Below are 10,124 nucleotides of genomic sequence, written 5' to 3'. Positions count from 1 at the left end.
CAAGAGTTGGAGGTTGCTGGGAGCTGAATGATGCCATAGCACTCTACCGAGGGCAATTAAGTGAGACTTTGTCTCTACAAAAAAAAAATTTTTTTTTTCTAAAACATGGTTAAATTTTAACTCTGAATGCGAGGTACACAAGTATTTGTTATGGCTCAGGGCCTGTAGAACAGTGGTTACAGAATTGGCCATATACACTGAGGCTGGTGGATTTGAACACAGCCCGGGCCAGCTAAACAACAATGACAACTGTGACAAAAATGTAGCCAGGTGTTGTGGTGGGGCCCTGTAGTCCTAGCTACTTGGGAAGCTGAGGCAAGAGAATTGCTTAAGCCCAAGAGTTTGAGATTGCTGTGAGCTATAACACCATGGCATTCTCCCGAGGGTGACATAGTGAGACTCTGTCTCAAAAAAAAAAAAAAGTTTTTGTTATTTTCTTCATGTGACTATATTTAAAAATTCTTTTTCATATGAAATTTTAAGAATAAAAATCCGCAGGGTTTGATGATTTCCTAAGAAGGATACCTAAAGCATTCAAAAGATGGAGCAACTTCCTGAAATGGACAGAAAGAGACCCACAGCACCTGTTATGTGAAGTGCCAAGGTGAAGATCAACATTTATGCAATGAGGAAGAGCTTTGATCTGTCCATGAAAGTTCACCTGTTGTAACCCAAGGAAAGCCTGGTTTCTCATTCAACACGTTTACCTTATGTCCTAGCTGACTGGTCCAATGTATCTCCTAGTCCATGGCAACTGAAAGGCAGGGTCTCCTCTTCCACCTCCCTTGTATACCACCCCAGACTCATTATCTCATTCTTCCAGTCCCCATGCCATTTACCAAGCTCCTTTCCCTAATTTGCACAGAGCCACTGAGCTAGTGATTGAACTGTTGGTGACATGGGGGTAGAGATGACTGATGCTTGGGCAGAAGGGAACAACCCTACGTTACTAAGTTTGAACCTGTAATTTATACCAGGTACAATGTGCCAATGCACAGCTATTGTTCAAGAAAATGAAGGTGCTATTGTGGCAAATAAAATCCAAAAAAGAGCACGATTAAACTTATCACTTTGCTGGTTGGGTACAGCAGCTCATGTCTATAATCCTAGCACTCTGGGAGGCTGAGGCAGGTAGATTGCTTGAGCTCAGGAGTTCGAGATCAGCCAGAGCAACAACTAGATCCTAGCACTACTAAAAATAGAAAAACTAGGCTCAGTGCCTGTAGCTCAGCAGCTAGGGTGCCAGCCACATACACCGGAGCTGGCAGGTTCAAATCCAGTCCAGGACTGCCAAACAACATTGACAACTACAAGCAAAAAATTTCCAGTGTTGTGGTGGGTGCCTCTGCCGAGGGTTATGTAATGAATACTCTGCCTCAAAAAAAAGAAAGAAAAACTAGCCGGGCACGGGTGGCACCCGTGGTTCAGTGAGTAGGGTGCCGGCCCCATGTAGCAAGGTTGGTGGGTTAGAACCTGGCCCCAGCCAAGTTGCAACAAAAAATAGTCGGGTGTTGTGGCAGATGCCTGTAGTCCCAGCTACTTGGGAGGTTGAGGCAAGAGAATCGCCTAAGCCCAGGAGCTGGCGGTTGCTGTGAGTTGTGATGCTATAGCACTCTACCAAGAGTGACAAAGTGAGACTCCGTCTCAAAAAAAAAAAAAAAAAAAAAAGGATATAAAATATTTCACTAGCATTTTTTATTTTTTGAGACAAAATTTCACTTTGTTGCCCAGGCTAGAGTGCCGTGGAATCATCATAGCTCACAGTAACCACAACTCTTGGGCTCAAGTAATCTTCCTGCCTCAGCCTCCCAAGTAGCTGGAACTACAGGCGTGCCCTACCACTAGTTTTCTATTTTTAGTAGAGACAGGATCTTACTCTTGCTGAGGCTGGTCTCAAACTCCTAAGCTCAAGCAATCCACCTGTCTTGCCTTGCAGAGTGCTAGTATCTGCAATACAGGCATCAGCCACCACATGTGGCCTTATTAGCAAGTTTTAGAAGATTGATTATATGTTGAATATTGATTACATGTTCATATTTTGGCTATACTGCGCTAAACAAAATAGATCACTAAAACTAATGTCTTCTATTTCTAGATCTTTTTGCTTTCAAAGGATAACTACTAGGAAACGTAAAATTACATAAGGGTTCACATTCTATTTCTACTACACAGTCCTATTTTAAAGTGATCAATAATTTCTAAATCTTTGGGTATTGAGTAATGGGTGTATTCAATTGGGGGGTTTTTGTTTGTTTGGTTTTGGTTTTTGTTCGTTTGTTTGTTTGAGAGAGTCTCACTTTGTCACCCTTGGTAGAGTTCTGTGGCGTCATAGCTTGCAGGAATCTCAAACTCTTGGGCTCAAGCAATCCTCTTGCCTCAGCCTCCTGAGTAGCTGGCACGATAGGCACCCTCCACAATGCCTGGCTATTTCTAGAGATGGGGTCTTACTCTGGCTCAGGCTGGCCTCGAACCTGTGGGCTTAGGCAATCTACCCGCCTCAGCCTCGGAGTGTTAGAATTATAGACATGAGCCACTATGCCTGGCCCAGTATATACATTTGTTAAAATTCATTGAACTGCACACTTAAGACAGTTTACTGTCTTTACACTATAAAGAGCCATGATCTTTTCACCACCCAAAAGAAATTCCTGGAGGTAGTAGGTGGTCTATGAAAGACACAGACTACAAAGAACTCCTGAGTAGTAAGAGCTACAATAAAGATTTTGAAAATGGCCAGTTCACAGCTCAAGCCTATAATCCCAGCACTCTGAGAGCCTGAGGCAGGTGGATTACTTGAGCTCCGGAGTTTGAGACCAGCTTGAGGAAGAATGAGACCCCCATCTCTAAAAATAGCTGTGCGTTGTGGCAGGCAGGCACCTGTAGTCCCAGCTGCTCGGGAGGCTGAGGCAAGAGGATCAGTTGAGCCCAAGAGTTTGAGGTTGCTGTGAACTATGACACCGTGGCACTCTACTGAGGGTGACAAAATAAGACTCTGTCTCAAAAAAATAAATAAGTAGGGCGGTGCCTGTGGCTCAAAGGAGAAGGGCACCGGCCCCATATGCCAGAGGTGTTGGGTTCAAACCCAGCCCCAGCCAAAAATGGCAAAATAAATAAATAAATAAATAAGTAAAAGTAGAAAAAACTAGCCAGGTGTTGTGGTGGGCACCTGTAGTCTCAGTTATTTGAGAGACTGAGGTAGGAGGATCGCTTGAGCCCAAGAGTTTGATATTGCTGTGAGCTATGATGCCATGGCACTTTACCCACGGCAATAAAGTGAGACTCTGTCTCAAAAAAAAAATTTAAACAAGATACTCTTTATTAGTGGAAGAAAGCATCCACTAATGTGTGTGTATTTGTGAATATGTAAAGAAATCACATAGGAAGTATAATTTGGGCCCACCAAACTCTCTCAAGAAGATGGGGCATTATTTATTTATTTATTTTTTTTTTTTTGAGACAGAGTCACACTTTGTCACCCTTGGTAGAGTGCTGTGGCATTTTAGCTCACACAACCTCAAACTCCTGGGCTTAAGCAATTCTGTTGCCTCAAGCCTCCCAAGTAGCTGGGACTTACAGGTGCTGGCCAAAATGCCGGGCTATTTTTAGAGATGAGGTCTTGCTCTGGCTCAAGCTAGTCTTGAACCTGTGAGCTCAAGCAATCCACCTGTCTCGGCCTCATAAGTGCTGGGATTATAGGCGTGAGCCACCTCACCCTGCCTAGATGAGGCATTTCTTTCTTTTTTTTTTTTTAGAGACAGAGTTTTCACTTTATCGCCCACGGTAGAGTGCCGTGGCATCACACAGCTCACAGCAACCTCCAAGTCCTGAACTTAGGCGATTCTCTTGCCTCAGTCTCTTGAGTAGCTGGGACTACAGGCACCTGCCATAATGCCTGGTTATTATTATTATTTTTTGTAGCAGTTTGGCCGGGGCTGGGTTTGAACCCATCACCCTTGGTATATGGGGCCAGCACCCTGCCTATTGAGCCACAGGTGCTGCCCAAGATGGGGCATTTCTGAAAGACTGAAATACTTAGGATCAGAAGGCATCCATGTTATAGGTCTTACCTTGGGACACTTGAACAAAGCCACCAGGGAAAGAGCATCCAGAAGTTGGGGGGACGATCCAGGACATTCCTCCCTTAATGGGATTACTAAGATATATACAAGGCCTAGATCTTAACTTTCCATCATCAAAACCCTTGATGTTTTCCATTCACACAGAGGGCTACAGAATCACAAAATGTCAGGAAGTCAAGAGCTTCATACTCAGGGTTAATAAAGGATCAACCCCATGTGAAATTTCATACAAATATGAAGATTGCATACTTCAAATCACAGCCCTATTAGTTTCAAGGATTAGGCTCAAACTCCAATCTCTTTAGGAATCACAGAATGTCTACAGAAATGTTGAGTGCATCTTGTCCAAGCAGCCTACTTGACAAAGAATCTAAGATGCAGAGAGGCAAGAGAATTGCTTAAGCCCAATAGTAGGAGGTTGCTGTGAGCTGTGATGTCACAGCACTCTACCCAGGGCGACAGCTTGAGACTCTGTCTCAAAATAAATAAATAAAATAAATAAAGTAAAATATTTGTAATATTTATGATAATTGCATATCATTTAAAAAAAAGATGCAGAGAGGTTGAGTAACTTGCCCAAAGCCACACTGAGTTTGAGTTAGAAGTGATAGGACTGATACTTGCTTTCCTGTCATGAAACTCCCAAATTGAGGAACACATCACACCACCAAGGTTTACAAAACATGATTTGTAAGCTAGAAACACGGTATGTTTAGTCCTAAAGGGAAAGGCGATGGCCAAATTGTTGGCACCCATCATTATCAGGACACTCCCATGGCAAAGCCAACTCAAGAGATGAAATTACACCTTGCATGTTGGCTGGTTGAACACACCATCAGCTTTATTCCAATCCTCAGCATAAGCACAGATCTGTCAGCATATCCTGAGCAGTCCCACCTTTGCTTAAGCAGTTGCCCTGCTGGAAGCTTCTCCCTCCTACTCTCCAGGCACAGTTATTAAACTGTAGACCTCAGGGTCACTGCAAAAATGTGCAATGCCTTTGTTGTACAAGCAGCCCTGTGAAGTAGCTCACCAGTGCAACAGGCTGAACATGTCCTTGGCGTCAAGCTGTGTGTTATGCATTTTCTTATGTAACTTCATTTAATCGCAGAAGATGACTTTTGTTTTATTGTGTGGTTTTTTTTTTTTTATTTTTTGAGACAGAGCCTCAAGCTGTTGCCCTGGGTAGAGTGCCATGGCATCACAGCTCACAGCAACCTCAAACTCCTGGGCTTAAGTGATTCTCTTGCCTCAGCCTCCCAAGTAGCTGGGACTACAGGCACCCGCCACAATGCCCGGCTATTTTTTGGTTGTAGTTTTCATTGTTGTTTGGCAGGCCCAGGCTGGATTCAAACCTGCCAGCTCTGGTGTATGTGGCTGGCACTTTAGCCGCTTGAGCTACAAGTGCCAAGCCAGAAGATGACTTTTTATAAATTAAAAAGTCAAGTTCAGCTAAAGTCAAAAGCTACTCAGCTAGAAAGTAGTTTGTATGAATCCAGATGTGCCTGGCTCCAAAGTTTCTATCTGTAAATTGAATAAGTAATATAATGGGAGGAAGTTAGGCAGGTTTCATATTCAGGGTTCACAGTGATCCAAGCACAAGTGACATTTCACATAAGTATGAAGGTTTCCTACTTCAGACTGCAGCCCTATCATTCCAGGGATCAGGATGAAATCCCAGCCTCTTCAAGAAGTCTTCCCTTTCATTCCCACCAAAAATATTCTTCTGGGTTCAATTGATATCCTTAATGGTACTGCACACTTTCTTCATTGAATCAGTGTGTCAATGGCCTTCCCCTGTGGGTCCCCTTTAAGTAAAGAGCTCTATCAGTGAAAACAAGCTCATTTATCTTTGTATTCCCTGCTACACCCTCCACAGTAAACAGCAACCTAAGGTAAGGGAGGGTACACAGACGTGTACCATCTGCAATAGTCAAGTTCATAGTAGCTTTTCTTTCTTTTTTTTTTTTAAAGGGGCCATGCCATGCCAATCTTCTCTATATCATTTCAATTTTTAGTATATGTACACCATAGTTTCTTTTCTATTTTATTTTATTTTATTTTGAGACAGAGCCTCAAGCTGTTGCCCTGGGTAGAGTGCTGTGGCATCATAGCTCACAGCAACCTTCAATTCCTGGGCTTAAGTGATTCTGTTGCCTCAGCCTCTCAAGTAGCTGGGACCACAGGTGCCCACCACAACACCCGGCTATTTTTTGGTTGTAGTTGTCATTGTCGTTTGGCAGGCCGGGGCTGGATTGGAACCCGCCAGCTCTAGTGTATGTGGCTGGCACTTTAGCCGCTTGAGCCACAGGCGCCAAGCCCATAGTTTCTTTTCTTTAAAGTGTCTAATTGAAGTTACCATTGTTCATTTTCTTTCTTTCTTTTTTCTTAGAGATAGGATCTTGCTCTCACTCAGGCTGGTTTCTATCTCCTGAGCTCAAGCAATCTACCCACCATCACCTCCCAGTGTACTAGGATTATAGGTGTGAGCGACCACACCCCGCCCCATAGTTTATTTCTATTGTTACATTTAGACTGGCAGATTGGCAAAGGGATGAATACAGAGGTCATTAAGAAATCTTTTGTAGCTCTTTCCCTCCTGCCACCGATAGCGCGGAGGCAGAGGCTTAGGTGAGGTCAAAATTCAACTTCACCCGTAACCCACTGCCATGGCCGAGGGAGGCATCGCTGCTGGAGGTGTAATGGGCATTAACACGGCTTTACAAGAGGTGCTGAAGACCGCCCTCATCCATGATGGCCTTGCATGTGGAATCCACGAAGCTGCCAAAGCCTTAGACAAGTGCCAAGCCCATCTTTGTGTGCTTTGCATCCAACTGTGATGAGCCTATGTAAGTCAAGTTGGTGGAGGCCCTTTGTGCTGAACACCAAATCAACCTAATTAAGGTTGATGACAACAAGAAACTAGAGGAATGGGTAGGCCTTTGTAAAATTGACAGAGAGGGGAAACCCCGTAAAGTGGTTGGCTGCAGTTGTGTAGTAGGCAAGGATTATGGCAAAGAATCTCTGGCCAAGGATGTCATTGAAGTGTACTTCGAATGCAAGAAATGAACAAAAAAAACTTTGGTTCATGTTCCCCAAAAAAGAAAGAAAGAAAGAAAGAAATCATTTGTAGGGGCAGCACCTGTGGCTCAAAGAAGTAGAGTGGTCGCCCCATATGCCAGAGGTGATGGCTTCAAACCCAGCCCTGGCCAAAAACTGCAAAAAAAAAAAAAAGAAGAAAGAAGAAGAAAGAAGAAAGAAGAAGAAGAAGAAGAGGAAGAAGAAGAAGAAGAAGAAAGAAATCATTTGTAAATCTTATTTTGGGAATTAAGGAAAAAGTATTTTTTTCTATTTGTGGATACCACCTAAAACACTTCCAGGCTTAACACAAGCTCCTCATATAGAAATAGCACTTTATAATTCTCTAGGTGTTGGAATTGTAGTGTTTATGTTTGTTTGTTTGTTTGTTTTTGAGATAGAGTCTCAAGCTGTTGCCCTGGGTAGAGTGCCGTGGCATCATAGCTCACAGCAACCTCCAACTCCGGTTCAAGTGATTTTCTTGCCTCAGCCTCTGGAGTAGCTGGGACACCTGCCACAACGCCCAGCTAGTTTTAGAGACCAGGTCTCGCTCTTGCTCAGGCTGGTCTCTACCTCATGAGCTCACGGAATCCACCCACCTGAGCCTCCCAGAGGGCTAAGATTACAGGCGTGAGCCACCTTTGCTTAAATTGTAGTTTTTTAGGTAAGAAGGAGCTTAGAACAAGTTGTGAGGTATGCAAAATTCATCAAGCCCAGAGAGTTGTGAGTTTGAGGCTTCAGTCATGCCCGGACCCCCAGCCCCAATCCCCCAACCCCCACCCCCACCCTCATGCCTGGGAGCAATTGTCTAAAGGCACTTTTGTTCCTAACTAGAGGCCTCACCCACTGGCCCCACCCAGGAATTTGTGCTACGAAGAAAAATTTATAGCCAATCTATAGCTTACATTACAATAACATAAATTCTTGGTAAACCACCTAGGAATTCCCTCCACTTTTCCTTTAAAAATTCACTTGCAACTGCCATTAATTGGAGTGTGTAACTAGAACCTATGCTCCCCAGCTGTAGTCCTCAAACTTGGTCCAAAGAACCTCTCCACTTATGTTAATTTTGCCTTAGCTTTTTTCCTTTAGGTCAACAATCCTCGGTGATTACAGCCATCACCACCACCCCCGGCGTAGTCCATGGAGCCCAAGTACTCTGTCCTCACCACCAGCTCTGAGCAGCACACCCAATCTCAGTCCTTCCTAACTCTGAGTGTTCCCAATATCACAATGTAGCTGCTCCTAGCTTTAGGTGAGGTCTGAAGGAAGCCTGCTATCCTGGGTATGGAGGGCCACTGAAGCCCTGGCGTCACCTGGGGAAATAGGTGAGTGGATAAGGTGAAGGAGTTGGTGGTGAGAAGCTATGGAAAACAACAGGCAGCTTCTTCTTTCCTTCCAGGGAAAAAGACTCTGGATAGTCTGCCGTGGCTACAAGGGAGAAATGTCTAGCAGATCCGAGGACTGGACTTGTGCCTGGGCAGAAGCTATCATCTTGGCAACTGACCAGGAAAAAGAATCAGGTCCAAGAAAGAGGAGGGGATTCTCTCATACTTTTAATTCAGTTGGAATTCCCTCCCAGACTCCATAGGAAGGTTTGAGGGGACCAGCCTTGCTGGCGGAGGAGGCTCGGGGCCTGTGGCTCAAGCGGCTAAGGCGCCACCCACATACACCTAAGGTGGCGGGTTCAAATCCCCAGCCCAGGACCGCCAAACAACAATGATGGCTGCAACCAAAAAATGGCCGGGCGTTGTGGTGGGCGCCTGTAGTCCCAGCTACTTGGGAGGCTGAGGCAGGAGACTCACTTGAGCCCAGGAGTTGGAGGTTGCTGTGAGCTGTGATGCCATAGTACTCTACCCAGGGGGATAGCTTGAGGCTCTGTCTCAAAAAAAAAGAAAAAAAAAAAAAAGAAAGGCGGAGGAGAAGGATAAACTTGGGTTCTTCAGCCCTAGTGACAGACCAACCAGGCTCAGAGGTTACATTACAACCAGCAGATGAGAAGCCAGAGCTTTCACCAAGGTAGTCTGGCTTCAAAGTCCCTGCTCTTTCCTACCAGAGAAAAGCAGGGATCTAATCAGTAATAAATCTGGATGTTGGCAGCTGGCCCGCAGGCTGTGGGTGACCACATCAGAAAAAGCAGGGGACAGAAGTCCAGGAACATTCCTCACCAAGGCACTTAGAGTTTTGAGCTGTGATCACCTTGATTTATCTTTTCCTCCCACTGGCCTGCAAGTTCCTAGGGGGCTGGAGACTGAGTTCACAGCCCTGACTGGGCGCTTAACACAGCATCTGATCTCAGGAATGCTCACTGAATGTTTGAACCCTGATGTTTTCTGATGGGGAAGGGCGGAAAGAAACCTGACAAAACCACCATGGTCAGCTGGTAGGGATGCAAACACAGGGAGAGGAAGAGAAGGGAAAGAGTTAGGCCAAGCGCCCAGAAAAAAACCATCTCTGGATAAATGGGTCTCTCCTGACAGAGACAGAATTTCACTGAGGCCTTCTGCGCCCCCACCCCCCAGAGGTCACAGTCCTATAGCAGGTAAGTGACTTGTTTTGTTTATACACAAAAAGGTCAAAGGTCAGAAATGTTACCACAGTGCCCTGATTTAGCATTATAATATGTGTACACATTGGGGAGTAACTTTCCTTAGAGTCCTCCCAGCCTGAGGGGGCACCCAGGAGTCCAGGAGGAGAGGCTTGGAGGCTGTGGGTGGGAGGAGGGCTGAACTTGTCTAGGGGCCACTGGGAAGTAGCAAGTGACAGAGCTGGGTGAGGACCTAGCTCAGCTCTATTTTTTCAGGAAATTAGGCAGATTGACGTTATAGCATTGCATGCTTTCTACCTTTCAGGAACCAGCAAATCAAAAGGCATGATCTTGGCCTTCTAGCCAAAAAGGAGCGTGTACCTCCCTCCAACTCCTCCACCCAACTTTTTTTTTTTAATATCAAATCTAGTTCTCCAGAC

At 45.0% G+C, this 10,124-nt stretch overlaps 1 protein-coding gene and 1 pseudogene across 2 annotated transcripts in view; one reads left to right on the top strand and one right to left on the bottom strand.

Moving 5' to 3' along the window:
- ACSF2 (acyl-CoA synthetase family member 2) overlaps window positions 1-10,124 on the bottom strand; it is a 46,880-nt gene that overhangs the window by 35,464 nt on the left and 1,292 nt on the right. The gene's annotated exons all lie outside the window — the stretch shown is intronic.
- LOC100953965 lies at window positions 6,645-7,168 on the top strand (annotated as a pseudogene). Its single transcript, XR_153273.3, has one exon. The product of XR_153273.3 is annotated as a 40S ribosomal protein S12 pseudogene (transcript).

This window comes from Otolemur garnettii, unplaced genomic scaffold (assembly GCF_000181295.1).
Source record: "Otolemur garnettii isolate 467f Iridium unplaced genomic scaffold, OtoGar3 scaffold00018, whole genome shotgun sequence".
Classification (NCBI taxonomy): domain Eukaryota; kingdom Metazoa; phylum Chordata; class Mammalia; order Primates; family Galagidae; genus Otolemur; species Otolemur garnettii.
This window is presented reverse-complemented; position numbering and strand designations above follow the sequence as displayed.